The sequence below is a fragment of the Thermobia domestica genome, chromosome 10 (genome assembly GCF_964235325.1).
Source record: "Thermobia domestica chromosome 10, izTheDome1.hap1.1, whole genome shotgun sequence".
NCBI classification, from domain to species: Eukaryota; Metazoa; Arthropoda; class Insecta; order Zygentoma; family Lepismatidae; genus Thermobia; species Thermobia domestica.
Window position 1 is genome coordinate 117,373,069 of NC_137463.1, and position 17,357 is coordinate 117,390,425.

The following is a 17,357-nucleotide window of genomic DNA, read 5'->3' on the forward strand; positions in this document are numbered from 1 at the left end:
TAGAAATGAAACACTAACGTTATTATATGTAATACAAAGAAAAAGTAAAAAAGTACTGACCATGATATTACTTGTATATGTGATTGTTAATCCTGATATGCGATGAATCTGATTCTTGGACGTGTTTAAGTAAACAGCTAAAGTCTAATGTCTGAATTTTCCCATATTATATCTGTGTCCATACCCCTACTTTACCAGTCTCGATTGTCATTAATTTTTAGTTTCATTTGAGCGTTTTGTACATTTTTTAAAATATTAAATATTAATTAATTTAAAAGGTATAAAAAGTCTTTTATTTCTGTGGGCATCAGATAAACAAAGAAAAATTCGATATAAAACAAATTGTTAGGAAGAGGACGCTTTTAAACTACATCCTTCGTAGGAAGACTAATTAGATTGGATATATTTTGCGAAGAAACTGTCTCCTCCATAACGCCATAGAGGGAAAGATGGAAGGAATGAGAGGAGTAGGAAGAAGAAGATTGCAACTGGTCGATGATATGAGAAACGGAAGAAAGTATTGGGAGTTGAAAGAGGAAGCTGAAGATCAGGAAAGGTGGAGAGAACATTTCAAGATCCGAACCTGAGGAAACACACACAGACACACACATATCCAGAAACACGCACAGAGAAACACACAACACTTATTAGTCCCAGGATCTGCCGACAGGGAAAATATTTAATAATAATAATAATAATAATAATAATAATAATAATAATAATAATAATAATAATAATAATAATAATAATAATAATAATAATAATAATAATAACAAAACAAAATGTAATTTGTTCATTTTTATATAGCCTACCTTATAATACAGTATATGCCAAAAAAAAAAGTTTCATGAACCTTAAGTTTGACGTATTTTAATGGCGTTTTTCCAATGTAACCCAGATTGCATTTTCAACATCTTTTCATGTACGACATAATGTAGGAGTGTTGAGAACACAACACAATAGAAATTATTAGACTTCCAAAGTATGCTGTACATAAGTATCTGAGGTATTATAGAATGGCTATGTCCGTCCGTCTGTCAACAGGTATCAGACCAGAAACGGTGAAAGCTATCAACTATCGGTTTTGGGGAGTCGATTCAGCGTCTCAAAAATAAATTCCATCTCCTCCGACAAACCGGAAGTGGTAGAAATCGAACATCTCCGGTTTCAATATGCACCGCTAAATATCAAACCGGTACCAGCTGTAAAAAGTTCATTTTAGGAATCACTTTAGTGTTTAAAGACAATATATCACCTCCATCTCTCTCTCTTTACGAAATCCGAAAGTGGTAGAAGTTCATAACTACTTCCGGTTTCAATATTGATGTTCATATAGCTAAAATGGTAAGAGATATGAAGAAGCTGCATGAATTCTACTAATTCATGCAACATGCTTAGTAAGGTCACTGATCGGCGGGAATTAGTTGTTGTACCATTTAGTCAATTGTTTCCTTGCCGCCCTTTTGTTCGAAATGTTCCCGTGTTCGAAATGAGCAGGTGTATTCACAGCAGATAACATTTGCTTTCATTGTCTGTAGGGTTGTGATGCGATTGCCTTTCCTTTTTCGTCTGGCACATAAAAATAAGCTTTACAAAACATGCCACCATTTCTTATCACCGCCTGTTGAATTTGTCACCATCTGTGTGATCAACAGTCCTGATGCTGATTTATTCTTTACTCTCAGGAGCTATGTGCATGATTCCCTAGTAATGATGGCAAATTGATATAAAGTTATCTTTATCAGAACATATGAATAAGTTCTAAATTATGTTAGAAATGTTAATTTTTAGGTTCTATCAATGTTTCAAGTTTCGGTTGACAAATAGTACTCTCAGTCGGGTACGCAAAACTTTTCCCTCCACAGCTCGCTAAAAGGTACAGAATATCATCACGAATACTGTTTAATTTATGTCGTAAAATACGGACTTTGTTCTACTGTAATAATGAAGGGGAAAAAATGGGGGCTAACTTTACACTACCTTTTCCCTTCAACTCGGATTACATTCAAACCTATGCTGACATTTAGTGCTTAATTTGTGCTGATTTGTGCCGAAAAAAACAAAAAACAGAATTTGTGCTGCACCCAGAAAGTGGAAATGAGCAACGATGGTTTGGACGGAGTGTGAAGTTAGCACACTCAAAAACTCGCATTCTATTCAAACCTATCCCAATCTTAAGTTCTCAATTTGTGCTGATTTGTGATGTATGTTTTAGAATTTGTGATGCATCTAGAAGAAGGAAATGAAGAACAATGGTTTTAAAGAAGTGTGTAGTTAGCCCCCCACCACCACCAACTCGGATTCGATTCAACCCTATTGCAACATTTAGTACTCAATTTGCGCCGCGTGAACTTTGTGGTGGACTAACAACGTGCTGGTGGGTTTTCTCGGGGTTCTCCCGTTTCTTCCCACTTTCTTCATTCCACCATTTCACTCATTTCTCATTATCACCGTCTCCTTTAGCCCAACCGGCATAATCGTGGGACGTTAAACTTAGATTTCATTTCATATTTTTAAAAATTTGTGTCGTAAAAACCAAAATTTATGCAGCACCCAGAAGGAGGAGAATAAGCAACAATGGTTTGGGTGGAGTGCGAAGTAACCCTATCACCAACAACTCGGGTTCACTTCAAGCCTATGCCCGACTATTTCGCTAATAACTCCTAAACTATGGTAACACTAACATTAGTGTATAGTATTTTGGAGATTATTAACGATGCACTAACCTTTGGCGTCTGTCCTACTTAATGGTACGATTAGAGAAAAAAGTTGAAAAATCTACAGTTAGCTCCCCTATGTTAATAGGGTCGCAGACATAAGCTCACAGGCATAAAGCTCACCGAACATAAACTCACCCCACATAAGCTCACCTATATTAATGCAAAAACGGACAAAAGCTAACCGGACATCTCACCATAAATAGTGCAATTATGTTATAATAAACTATTTTATAACTAAGGACCGGATTTTAAGGTGCAAAAATGTGATAGGAAAAAGGGAATAAAAGGAGCTGAAAATTCATTCAAAAAGGTGCGAAAAAGGTGCTAATAGAATATCTTTATTAAGTGGTATAGTATACAGTTACATGAACATTCTTTATTCATTACACCAGCAAATATCGTTAAAATCTTGGCTTTAAACATTGGACATAAATTGCAAAATTGTTTTATTTAATCCCAAACTTGTACAACATTTAACACTCTTGTAATAAAATTGTGGTGAAAACGAACTCAGTATTTAAAAAAAAAAAAAAAAAAAAAAACTTTAATTTAGCAATATTGTGGCTTAAGAAACTGTTATATACTACTGGGTCTTCAGAAAGTGGTTATAAGTAATTATGTACATTTCTATGTTTTCGAATGTTAGTTTCTGTCGCTTGGAGCTCAGGAGATCCTTGTATCTGGAGAAACTTCGCTCGACATCAACGGAAACCAATGGTACATATCTTGTAAGCACATGGACAGGAAGTTCAGTTGGCGTTGCAAAGGTTTCTATGTCCGGATTGTTTCGCAAATTCAATTCAAATTTATCTCTAGCAAATCCGTCAAGATTGCGTCTAAATTTATGGAATGTTATGTGTAAACCAGATTGAAAATAAAACTGATTGTCCTGTCTAATAAAAAAAGAGAGAGAGAAAGAGAAAAGGGACAATAAAGATGCTGAAGTAAAAAAAAGGGGGGGATTATATGAATCTACCAAGAAAGGTGCAAAATTCACTAAAAAGTTGCAACAAAGTGCGTTCATTTCAGTTCGTTTTATGCCCAGAAATACATATTTTGAATTTTGGTTGTTATAACAACTACTTTTTTAGAAAAGATGCTGCACCTTAAAATCCACTCTCTACTTGTAACAATTATGTTGTAACAACCTAACAATAATCTGCGAAGTTGCTACAGAGAGGCTCACTCCCTAAAAATTCTATCATTGAAAAAAACAAAAAAAATCAGCTTTGAAAAAGGTGATATTTTGTGGAACATTTTCGGAAAAATTAGTCTCCTTTTGCCGTACATATGTAATTAGATATTACATATCCCACTTTTATAGATATGCTTTTTATCTTAAAGTGAAAACCCTCTAGATGAATACAACATTCTCATTTTATTAGATTTTAAATTGGCACTAAAAGTTATAAAGCTTTGAAAAAGGTGATATTTTGTTGATCATTTTCGGAAAAAAATATTCTCCTTTTGCCATACATATGTATTTAGATATTACATATCCCACCTCTTTATGTTTTTTATCTTAAAGTTGAGGACCCTGAATATAACATTCTCATTTTATTAGATTTTAACTTAACACTAAAAGTTATAAAACTTTGAAAAAGGTGATATTTTGTGGATCATTTTCGGAAAATTTAGTTTCCTTATGTAATTAGATATTATATATCTCACCTGTTTATGTTTTTTATCTTAAAGTGGGGACCCTCTAGATGAATATAACATTCTCATTTTATTAGATTTTAACTTGACACTAAAAGTTATAAAACTTTGAAAAAGGTGATATTTTGTGGATCATTTTCGGAAAATTTAGTTTCCTTATGTAATTAGATATTATATATCTCACCTGTTTATGTTTTTTATCTTAAAGTGGGGACCCTCTAGATGAATATAACATTCTCATTTTATTAGATTTTAACTTGACACTAAAAGTTATAAAACTTTGAAAAAGGTGATATTTTGTGGATCATTTTCGGAAAATTTAGTTTCCTTATGTAATTAGATATTATATATCTCACCTGTTTATGTTTTTTATCTTAAGGTGGGGACCCTCTAGATGAATATAACTTTCTCATTTTATTAGATTTTAACTTGACACTAAAAGTTATAAAACTTTGAAAAAGGTGATATTTTGTGGATCATTTTCGGAAAATTTAGTTTCCTTATGTAATTAGATATTATATATCTCACCTGTTTATGTTTTTTATCTTAAAGTGGGGACCCTCTAGATGAATATAACATTCTCATTTTATTAGATTTTAACTTGACACTAAAAGTTATAAAACTTTGAAAAAGGTGATATTTTGTGGATCATTTTCGGAAAATTTAGTTTCCTTATGTAATTAGATATTATATATCTCACCTGTTTATGTTTTTTATCTTAAAGTGGGGACCCTCTAGATGAATATAACATATCACAAAATGGTACATATCTTGTAAGCACATGGACAGGAAGTTCAGTTGGCGTTGTAAAGGTTTCTATGTCCGGATTGTTTCGCAAATTCAATTCAAATTTATCCCTAGCAAATCCGTCAAGATTGCGTCTAAATTTATCGAATGTTATGTGTAAACCAGATTGAAAATAAAACTGATTGTCCTGTCTAATAAAAAAAGAGAGAGAGAAAGAGAAAAGGGACAATAAAGATGCTGTAGTAAAAAAAGGGGGGGATTATATGAATCTACCAAGAAAGATGCAAAATTCACTAAAAAGTTGCAACAAAGTGCGTTCATTTCAGTTCGTTTTATGCCCAGAAATACATATTTTGAATTTTGGTTGTTATAACAACTACTTTTTTAGAAAAGATGCTGCACCTTAAAATCCACTCTCTACTTGTAACAATTATGTTGTAACAACCTAACAATAATCTGCGAAGTTGCTACAGAGAGGCTCACTCCCTAAAAATTCTATCATTGAAAAAAACAAAAAAAATCAGCTTTGAAAAAGGTGATATTTTGTGGAACATTTTCGGAAAAATTAGTCTCCTTTTGCCGTACATATGTAATTAGATATTACATATCCCACTTTTATAGATATGCTTTTTATCTTAAAGTGAAAACCCTCTAGATGAATACAACATTCTCATTTTATTAGATTTTAAATTGGCACTAAAAGTTATAAAGCTTTGAAAAAGGTGATATTTTGTTGATCATTTTCGGAAAAAAATATTCTCCTTTTGCCATACATATGTATTTAGATATTACATATCCCACCTCTTTATGTTTTTTATCTTAAAGTTGAGGACCCTCTAGATGAATATAACATTCTCATTTTATTAGATTTTAACTTCACACTAAAAGTTATAAAACTTTGAAAAAGGTGATATTTTGTGGATCATTTTCGGAAAATTTAGTTTCCTTATGTAATTAGATATTATATATCTCACCTGTTTATGTTTTTTATCTTAAAGTGGGGACCCTCTAGATGAATATAACATTCTCATTTTATTAGATTTTAACTTGACACTAAAAGTTATAAAACTTTGAAAAAGGTGATATTTTGTGGATCATTTTCGGAAAATTTAGTTTCCTTATGTAATTAGATATTATATATCTCACCTGTTTATGTTTTTTATCTTAAAGTGGGGACCCTCTAGATGAATATAACATTCTCATTTTATTAGATTTTAACTTGACACTAAAAGTTATAAAACTTTGAAAAAGGTGATATTTTGTGGATCATTTTCGGAAAATTTAGTTTCCTTATGTAATTAGATATTATATATCTCACCTGTTTATGTTTTTTATCTTAAGGTGGGGACCCTCTAGATGAATATAACTTTCTCATTTTATTAGATTTTAACTTGACACTAAAAGTTATAAAACTTTGAAAAAGGTGATATTTTGTGGATCATTTTCGGAAAATTTAGTTTCCTTATGTAATTAGATATTATATATCTCACCTGTTTATGTTTTTTATCTTAAAGTGGGGACCCTCTAGATGAATATAACATTCTCATTTTATTAGATTTTAACTTGACACTAAAAGTTATAAAACTTTGAAAAAGGTGATATTTTGTGGATCATTTTCGGAAAATTTAGTTTCCTTATGTAATTAGATATTATATATCTCACCTGTTTATGTTTTTTATCTTAAAGTGGGGACCCTCTAGATGAATATAACATATCACAAAATGGTACATATCTTGTAAGCACATGGACAGGAAGTTCAGTTGGCGTTGCAAAGGTTTCTATGTCCGGATTGTTTCGCAAATTCAATTCAAATTTATCCCTAGCAAATCCGTCAAGATTGCGTCTAAATTTATCGAATGTTATGTGTAAACCAGATTGAAAATAAAACTGATTGTCCTGTCTAATAAAAAAAGAGAGAGAGAAAGAGAAAAGGGACAATAAAGATGCTGTAGTAAAAAAAAGGGGGGGATTATATGAATCTACCAAGAAAGATGCAAAATTCACTAAAAAGTTGCAACAAAGTGCGTTCATTTCAGTTCGTTTTATGCCCAGAAATACATATTTTGAATTTTGGTTGTTATAACAACTACTTTTTTAGAAAAGATGCTGCACCTTAAAATCCACTCTCTACTTGTAACAATTATGTTGTAACAACCTAACAATAATCTGCGAAGTTGCTACAGAGAGGCTCACTCCCTAAAAATTCTATCATTGAAAAAAACAAAAAAAATCAGCTTTGAAAAAGGTGATATTTTGTGGAACATTTTCGGAAAAATTAGTCTCCTTTTGCCGTACATATGTAATTAGATATTACATATCGCACTTTTATAGATATTCTTTTTATCTTAAAGTGAAAACCCTCTAGATGAATACAACATTCTCATTTTATTAGATTTTAAATTGGCACTAAAAGCTATAAAGCTTTGAAAAAGGTGATATTTTGTTGATCATTTTCGGAAAAAAATATTCTCCTTTTGCCATACATATGTATTTAGATATTACATATCCCACCTCTTTATGTTTTTTATCTTAAAGTTGAGGACCCTCTAGATGAATATAACATTCTCATTTTATTAGATTTTAACTTCACACTAAAAGTTATAAAACTTTGAAAAAGGTGATATTTTGTGGATCATTTTCGGAAAATTTAGTTTCCTTATGTAATTAGATATTATATATCTCACCTGTTTATGTTTTTTATCTTAAAGTGGGGACCCTCTAGATGAATATAACATTCTCATTTTATTAGATTTTAACTTGACACTAAAAGTTATAAAACTTTGAAAAAGGTGATATTTTGTGGATCATTTTCGGAAAATTTAGTTTCCTTATGTAATTAGATATTATATATCTCACCTGTTTATGTTTTTTATCTTAAAGTGGGGACCCTCTAGATGAATATAACATTCTCATTTTATTAGATTTTAACTTGACACTAAAAGTTATAAAACTTTGAAAAAGGTGATATTTTGTGGATCATTTTCGGAAAATTTAGTTTCCTTATGTAATTAGATATTATATATCTCACCTCTTTATGTTTTTTATCTTAAAGTGGGGACCCTCTAGATGAATATAACATTCTCATTTTATTAGATTTTAAGTTGACACTAAAAGTTATAAAACTTTGAAAAAGGTGATATTTTGTGGATCATTTTCGGAAAATTTAGTTTCCTTATGTAATTAGATATTATATATCTCACCTCTTTATGTTTTTTATCTTAAAGTGGGGACCCTCTAGATGAATATAACATTCTCATTTTATTAGATTTTAACTTGACACTAAAAGTTATAAAACTTTGAAAAAGGTGATATTTTGTGGATCATTTTCGGAAAATTTAGTTTCCTTATGTAATTAGATATTATATATCTCACCTGTTTATGTTTTTTATCTTAAAGTGGGGACCCTCTAGATGAATATAACATTCTCATTTTATTAGATTTTAACTTGACACTAAAAGTTATAAAACTTTCAAAAAGGTGATATTTTGTGGATCATTTTCGGAAAATTTAGTTTTCTTATGTAATTAGATATTATATATCTCACCTGTTTATGTTTTTTATCTTAAAGTGGGGACCCTCTAGATGAATATAACATTCTCATTTTATTAGATTTTAACTTGACACTAAAAGTTATAAAACTTTGAAAAAGGTGATATTTTGGGGATCATTTTCGGAAAATTTAGTTTCCTTATGTAATTAGATATTATATATCTCACCTGTTTATGTTTTTTATCTTAAAGTGGGGACCCTCTAGATGAATATAACATTCTCATTTTATTAGATTTTAACTTGACACTAAAAGTTATAAAACTTTGAAAAAGGTGATATTTTGTGGATCATTTTCGGAAAATTTAGTTTCCTTATGTAATTAGATATTATATATCTCACCTGTTTATGTTTTGTATCTTAAAGTGGGGACCCTCTAGATGAATATAACATTCTCATTTTATTAGATTTTAACTTGACACTAAAAGTTATAAAACTTTGAAAAAGGTGATATTTTGTGGATCATTTTCGGAAAATTTAGTTTCCTTATGTAATTAGATATTATATATCTCACCTGTTTATGTTTTTTATCTTAAAGTGGGGACCCTCTAGATGAATATAACATTCTCATTTTATTAGATTTTAACTTGACACTAAAAGTTATAAAACTTTGAAAAAGGAGATATTTTGTGGATCATTTTCGGAAAATTTAGTTTCCTTATGTAATTAGATATTATATATCTCACCTGTTTATGTTTTTTATCTTAAAGTGGGGACCCTCTAGATGAATATAACTTTCTCATTTTATTAGATTTTAACTTGACACTAAAAGTTATAAAACTTTGAAAAAGGTGATATTTTGGGAATCATTTTCGGAAAATTTAGTTTCCTTATGTAATTAGATATTATATATCTCACCTGTTTATGTTTTTTATCTTAAAGTGGGGACCCTCTAGATGAATATAACATTCTCATTTTATTAGATTTTAACTTGACACTAAAAGTTATAAAACTTTGAAAAAGGTGATATTTTGTGGATCATTTTCGGAAAATTTAGTTTCCTTATGTAATTAGATATTATATATCTCACCTGTTTATGTTTTTTATCTTAAAGTGGGGACCCTCTAGATGAATATAACATTCTCATTTTATTAGATTTTAACTTGACACTAAAAGTTATAAAACTTTGAAAAAGGTGATATTTTGTGGATCATTTTCGGAAAAACTAGTCTCCTTTTGCCAGTTCGGTAGCCAGCCAGCTAATAGAATGCTATATTTTTTCACTTAAAATGCCGTATCGTATTTCTATTTTATTAAGTAAATTCATAAGGGCAATACAAGTAGGCACTAGCCCTTTATACTTATAAACAACCAAAGTGTAAGAAGAGATTTGAGTTCTTGCTCATAAACATCTTAAAATTCTGTCTGAAAAATTGTGTGATCTGATTATTTAATAAATTTGCAAAACAAATAAATAGAAGGGATAATATTAATCATAGTAATGAATAATGAGGCTTGTTATGCAGAAATTATTTTGAAACTGGGAATTAATGAACAACTTATACTTTTAATTCCACACATGCCATTAAATGAATATTTTTAGTCTTAGAAAATGAAATACAGTAAGTACTACAAGCATATGCTATGACATTTAAAGAAATATGCAATTGCAATATTATTTGTTTTGAATTGCAATTAAAACGCAATTCCTGTAGCTTTTGTAACTCCACGGGAAGACAAATAACCAATACGTACTCACGCAACGGCAAATATCATATGGCACCATTTTTTCTATGAAACAGTAATACATACAAAACCTTTACCAGGGTGTCCACATTCTGGAAAATAAGTGAAAGTCAGGGAAAGGTCAGGGAAGTAAAAATGTATCATGTGAATTCAGGGAAATGGCAGATTGGTCAGGGAAAGTCATGGAAAAATCGATTTAGGTCCATTGTTCAATTACTGAATTTATGAAATAAGGTTGATTTCTTTACTGTTACTGGATGCAAAATGTGGTGTTATCAATGATGATATTGAGGGAGTCAGTGTTCTCTGATACAGTTGTTGAAACTAATTTTCTGCGAGAAACATCTAACTGCATTCTGGCATATTTGCTCAAAAGGATAGACGGTGTTCTAGAAGAATTGCATGGTGCCAAGAAGATATCCGGACAAGTGGCTGAGAACGCGAAGAAATAGTATCTCCAGCTCACAGTGAAAGCTCAGATTGAAGAATTTAAAGAACACTCGAATGAGTTCATAGCCAAAGACAGAGATGGTACTGGACTTGATGAGTTTTGTACTTAGTCTTAGGAAATGGGAAGAACTTATTTGACTTATGGTCAGTTATGAAATTGTGTTTTATCTTCTTTCACTAAAACGCATTTTTTGAAAGTGGTTTCATAATAAATAAAATTCTCATTGTTGAGAACTTACAAGAAGAATCTCTGGTGGCTCAACGGATCATATATGGTTCTGCGATTAGAATAGGTGGATTATCAGGATTAATAATTACAAGAGGTATGATAAATTCAGTGAGAAGTTCAATGAGACAATATCATGTGTATTTGGAAAAGAAAAGAGAAATAAATACTGAAGACGAGAAGAGGAGAGAGAAACGGAAGATTCAGCAACAACAACAACAAAAAAAAAGAAAAAAAAGAAAATTAACCTGCGAAGACAAGGATATTCAGATCTGGAGAAACTTCGCTCGACATCAACGGAAACCAATGGTACATATCTTGTAAGCACATGGACAGGAAGTTCAGTTGGCGTTGCAAAGGTTTCTATGTCCGGATTGTTTCGCAAATTCAATTCAAATTTATCCCTAGCAAATCCGTCAAGATTGCGTCTAAATTTATCGAATGTTATGTGTAAACCAGATTGAAAATAAAACTGATTGTCCTGTCTAATAAAAAAAGAGAGAGAGAAAGAGAAAAGGGACAATAAAGATGCTGTAGTAAAAAAAAGGGGGGATTATATGAATCTACCAAGAAAGATGCAAAATTCACTAAAAAGTTGCAACAAAGTGCGTTCATTTCAGTTCGTTTTATGCCCAGAAATACATATTTTGAATTTTGGTTGTTATAACAACTACTTTTTTAGAAAAGATGCTGCACCTTAAAATCCACTCTCTACTTGTAACAATTATGTTGTAACAACCTAACAATAATCTGCGAAGTTGCTACAGAGAGGCTCACTCCCTAAAAATTCTATCATTGAAAAAAACAAAAAAAATCAGCTTTGAAAAAGGTGATATTTTGTGGAACATTTTCGGAAAAATTAGTCTCCTTTTGCCGTACATATGTAATTAGATATTACATATCCCACTTTTATAGATATTCTTTTTATCTTAAAGTGAAAACCCTCTAGATGAATACAACATTCTCATTTTATTAGATTTTAAATTGGCACTAAAAGTTATAAAGCTTTGAAAAAGGTGATATTTTGTTGATCATTTTCGGAAAAAAATATTCTCCTTTTGCCATACATATGTATTTAGATATTACATATCCCACCTCTTTATGTTTTTTATCTTAAAGTTGAGGACCCTCTAGATGAATATAACATTCTCATTTTATTAGATTTTAACTTCACACTAAAAGTTATAAAACTTTGAAAAAGGTGATATTTTGTGGATCATTTTCGGAAAATTTAGTTTCCTTATGTAATTAGATATTATATATCTCACCTGTTTATGTTTTTTATCTTAAAGTGGGGACCCTCTAGATGAATATAACATTCTCATTTTATTAGATTTTAACTTGACACTAAAAGTTATAAAACTTTGAAAAAGGTGATATTTTGTGGATCATTTTCGGAAAATTTAGTTTCCTTATGTAATTAGATATTATATATCTCACCTGTTTATGTTTTTTATCTTAAAGTGGGGACCATCTAGATGAATATAACATTCTCATTTTATTAGATTTTAACTTGACACTAAAAGTTATAAAACTTTGAAAAAGGTGATATTTTGTGGATCATTTTCGGAAAATTTAGTTTCCTTATGTAATTAGATATTATATATCTCACCTGTTTATGTTTTTTATCTTAAAGTGGGGACCCTCTAGATGAATATAACATTCTCATTTTATTAGATTTTAACTTGACACTAAAAGTTATAAAACTTTGAAAAAGGTGATATTTTGTGGATCATTTTCGGAAAATTTAGTTTCCTTATGTAATTAGATATTATATATCTCACCTGTTTATGTTTTTTATCTTAAAGTGGGGACCCTCTAGATGAATATAACATTCTCATTTTATTAGATTTTAACTTGACACTAAAAGTTATAAAACTTTGAAAAAGGTGATATTTTGTGGATCATTTTCGGAAAATTTAGTTTCCTTATGTAATTAGATATTATATATCTCACCTGTTTATGTTTTTTATCTTAAAGTGGGCACCCTCTAGATGAATATAACATTCTCATTTTATTAGATTTTAACTTGACACTAAAAGTTATAAAACTTTGAAAAAGGTGATATTTTGTGGATCATTTTCGGAAAATTTAGTTTCCTTATGTAATTAGATATTATATATCTCACCTGTTTATGTTTTTTATCTTAAAGTGGGGACCCTCTAGATGAATATAACATTCTCATTTTATTAGATTTTAACTTGACACTAAAAGTTATAAAACTTTGAAAAAGGTGATATTTTGGGGATCATTTTCGGAAAATTTAGTTTTCTTATGTAATTAGATATTATATATCTCACCTGTTTATGTTTTTTATCTTAAAGTGGGGACCCTCTAGATGAATATAACATTCTCATTTTATTAGATTTTAACTTGACACTAAAAGTTATAAAACTTTGAAAAAGGTGATATTTTGTGGATCATTTTCGGAAAATTTAGTTTTCTTATGTAATTAGATATTATATATCTCACCTGTTTATGTTTTTTATCTTAAAGTGGGGACCCTCTAGATGAATATAACATTCTCATTTTATTAGATTTTAACTTGACACTAAAAGTTATAAAACTTTGAAAAAAGTGATATTTTGGGGATCATTTTCGGAAAATTTAGTTTCCTTATGTAATTAGATATTATATATCTCACCTGTTTATGTTTTTTATCTTAAAGTGGGGACCCTCTAGATGAATATAACATTCTCATTTTATTAGATTTTAACTTGACACTAAAAGTTATAAAACTTTGAAAAAGGTGATATTTTGTGGATCATTTTCGGAAAATTTAGTTTCCTTATGTAATTAGATATTATATATCTCACCTGTTTATGTTTTTTATCTTAAAGTGGGGACCCTCTAGATGAATATAACATTCTCATTTTATTAGATTTTAACTTGACACTAAAAGTTATAAAACTTTGAAAAAGGTGATATTTTGTGGATCATTTTCGGAAAATTTAGTTTCCTTATGTAATTAGATATTATATATCTCACCTGTTTATGTTTTTTATCTTAAAGTGGGGACCCTCTAGATGAATATAACATTCTCATTTTATTAGATTTTAACTTGACACTAAAAGTTATAAAACTTTGAAAAAGGTGATATTTTGTGGATCATTTTCGGAAAATTTAGTTTCCTTATGTAATTAGATATTATATATCTCACCTGTTTATGTTTTTTATCTTAAAGTGGGGACCCTCTAGATGAATATAACATTCTCATTTTATTAGATTTTAACTTGACACTAAAAGTTATAAAACTTTGAAAAAGGTGATATTTTGTGGATCATTTTCGGAAAATTTAGTTTCCTTATGTAATTAGATATTATATATCTCACCTGTTTATGTTTTTTATCTTAAAGTGGGGACCCTCTAGATGAATATAACATTCTCATTTTATTAGATTTTAACTTGACACTAAAAGTTATAAAACTTTGAAAAAGGTGATATTTTGTGGATCATTTTCGGAAAATTTATTTTCCTTATGTAATTAGATATAATATATCTCACCTCTTTATGTTTTTTATCTTAAAGTGGGCACCCTCTAGATGAATATAACATTCTCATTTTATTAGATTTTAACTTGACACTAAAAGTTATAAAACTTTGAAAAAGGTGATATTTTGTGGATCATTTTCGGAAAATTTAGTTTTCTTATGTAATTAGATATTATATATCTCACCTGTTTATGTTTTTTATCTTAAAGTGGGGACCCTCTAGATGAATATAACATTCTCATTTTATTAGATTTTAACTTGACACTAAAAGTTATAAAACTTTGAAAAAGGTGATATTTTGTGGATCATTTTCGGAAAATTTAGTTTTCTTATGTAATTAGATATTATATATCTCACCTGTTTATGTTTTTTATCTTAAAGTGGGGACCCTCTAGATGAATATAACATTCTCATTTTATTAGATTTTAACTTGACACTAAAAGTTATAAAACTTTGAAAAAGGTGATATTTTGGGGATCATTTTCGGAAAATTTATTTTCCTTATGTAATTAGATATTATATATCTCACCTGTTTATGTTTTTTATCTTAAAGTGGGGACCCTCTAGATGAATATAACATTCTCATTTTATTAGATTTTAACTTGACACTAAAAGTTATAAAACTTTGAAAAAGTTGATATTTTGTGGATCATTTTCGGAAAATTTAGTTTTCTTATGTAATTAGATATTATATATCTCACCTGTTTATGTTTTTTATCTTAAAGTGGGGACCCTCTAGATGAATATAACATTCTCATTTTATTAGATTTTAACTTGACACTAAAAGTTATAAAACTTTGAAAAAGGTGATATTTTGGGGATCATTTTCGGAAAATTTAGTTTCCTTATGTAATTAGATATTATATATCTCACCTGTTTATGTTTTTTATCTTAAAGTGGGGACCCTCTAGATGAATATAACATTCTCATTTTATTAGATTTTAACTTGACACTAAAAGTTATAAAACTTTGAAAAAGGTGATATTTTGTGGATCATTTTCGGAAAATTTAGTTTCCTTATGTAATTAGATATTATATATCTCACCTGTTTATGTTTTTTATCTTAAAGTGGGGACCCTCTAGATGAATATAACATTCTCATTTTATTAGATTTTAACTTGACACTAAAAGTTATAAAACTTTGAAAAAGGTGATATTTTGGGGATCATTTTCGGAAAATTTAGTTTCCTTATGTAATTAGATATTATATATCTCACCTGTTTATGTTTTTTATCTTAAAGTGGGGACCCTCTAGATGAATATAACATTCTCATTTTATTAGATTTTAACTTGACACTAAAAGTTATAAAACTTTGAAAAAGGTGATATTTTGTGGATCATTTTCGGAAAATTTAGTTTCCTTATGTAATTAGATATTATATATCTCACCTGTTTATGTTTTTTATCTTAAAGTGGGGACCCTCTAGATGAATATAACATTCTCATTTTATTAGATTTTAACTTGACACTAAAAGTTATAAAACTTTGAAAAAGGTGATATTTTGTGGATCATTTTCGGAAAATTTAGTTTCCTTATGTAATTAGATATTATATATCTCACCTGTTTATGTTTTTTATCTTAAAGTGGGGACCCTCTAGATGAATATAACATTCTCATTTTATTAGATTTTAACTTGACACTAAAAGTTATAAAACTTTGAAAAAGGTGATATTTTGTGGATCATTTTCGGAAAATTTATTTTCCTTATGTAATTAGATATAATATATCTCACCTCTTTATGTTTTTTATCTTAAAGTGGGCACCCTCTAGATGAATATAACATTCTCATTTTATTAGATTTTAACTTGACACTAAAAGTTATAAAACTTTGAAAAAGGTGATATTTTGTGGATCATTTTCGGAAAATTTAGTTTTCTTATGAAATTATATATTATATATCTCACCTGTTTATGTTTTTTATCTTAAAGTGGGGACCCTCTAGATGAATATAACATTCTCATTTTATTAGATTTTAACTTGACACTAAAAGTTATAAAACTTTGAAAAAGGTGATATTTTGTGGATCATTTTCGGAAAATTTAGTTTTCTTATGTAATTAGATATTATATATCTCACCTGTTTATGTTTTTTATCTTAAAGTGGGGACCCTCTAGATGAATATAACATTCTCATTTTATTAGATTTTAACTTGACACTAAAAGTTATAAAACTTTGAAAAAGGTGATATTTTGGGGATCATTTTCGGAAAATTTATTTTCCTTATGTAATTAGATATTATATATCTCACCTGTTTATGTTTTTTATCTTAAAGTGGGGACCCTCTAGATGAATATAACATTCTCATTTTATTAGATTTTAACTTGACACTAAAAGTTATAAAACTTTGAAAAAGTTGATATTTTGTGGATCATTTTCGGAAAATTTAGTTTTCTTATGTAATTAGATATTATATATCTCACCTGTTTATGTTTTTTATCTTAAAGTGGGGACCCTCTAGATGAATATAACATTCTCATTTTATTAGATTTTAATTTGACACTAAAAGTTATAAAACTTTGAAAAAGGTGATATTTTGGGGATCATTTTCGGAAAATTTAGTTTCCTTATGTAATTAGATATTATATATCTCACCTGTTTATGTTTTTTATCTTAAAGTGGGGACCCTCTAGATGAATATAACATTCTCATTTTATTAGATTTTAACTTGACACTAAAAGTTATAAAACTTTGAAAAAGGTGATATTTTGGGGATCATTTTCGGAAAATTTAGTTTCCTTATGTAATTAGATATTATATATCTCACCTGTTTATGTTTTTATCTTAAAGTGGGGACCCTCTAGATGAATATAACATTCTCATTTTATTAGATT